The sequence below is a fragment of the Anguilla rostrata genome, chromosome 13 (genome assembly GCF_018555375.3).
Source record: "Anguilla rostrata isolate EN2019 chromosome 13, ASM1855537v3, whole genome shotgun sequence".
NCBI classification, from domain to species: domain Eukaryota; kingdom Metazoa; phylum Chordata; class Actinopteri; order Anguilliformes; family Anguillidae; genus Anguilla; species Anguilla rostrata.
In genome coordinates this window covers 38836414-38837111 of record NC_057945.1, presented here as the reverse complement: position 1 = coordinate 38837111, position 698 = coordinate 38836414, and the positions used below count along the sequence as shown (strand labels likewise).

The 698-nt window shown below is 44.0% G+C and overlaps 1 protein-coding gene across 1 annotated transcript in view; it reads right to left on the bottom strand.

The window, feature by feature from the left end:
* LOC135238042 (troponin I, slow skeletal muscle-like) overlaps positions 1-698 on the bottom strand; it is a 4579-nt gene continuing 3881 nt past the window's right edge. The window contains exon 6 of the mRNA XM_064305672.1: positions 1-118. The gene's annotated coding sequence lies outside the window, so the exon portion shown is untranslated. The remainder of the gene's footprint in view (positions 119-698) is intronic.

Here is a 698-nt window from a genome sequence, read left to right as displayed (position 1 = left end):
GCAGTGATAAGATGTCTTTTTAATTTTCACTGACAGAGAAATCAAGTAGGTGTCATATCTGTGATGTCAACGGCCACTTCTGTGATGTCACAGGCCACTTCTGTGCTTCCATTATATCCTGTGAAACAATTTAAAGAGGAGAAAGAAAAAAAAAGAATTTTTCTGCCTTTTAAAATTATTTTCCTAACTGTCTGATTTTACAATGTATGAGAGAGCTCATCTGAATTTGTTCAGATTCATGTGAATCCTATTTGACTTCACACTGTTTGAGGCAAATCTTGTGTTGTTTAGCCTCTCTATATGTGATGAATCCCCAAACGTCTGTAAAGTGCTTATATCACTTATATGATCACAGTGGGGCTCCTGTACATTCTCTCTTCACTGTACAGGGGCCCTGTTGAGTATTACCTTCACTTCTTCACTGCTTGCACTCTAAATAGATTCTCACTTTCTCACCTTTGGCACCATGAATATTTGTACTGTAATGTTAGGGTCCCTGTTGATTCTCACCTCCTCTCTGTTTGGGGCCCCTGTGCATTCTCACCTCCTCTCTGTTTGGGGCCCCTGTGGACTCTCACCTCCTCTCTGTTTGGGGCCCCTGTGCATGCTCACCTCCTCTCTGTTTGGGGCCCCTGTGCATTCTCACCTCTCTGTTTGGGGCCCCTGTGCATTCTCACCTCCTCTCTGTTTGGGGCCCC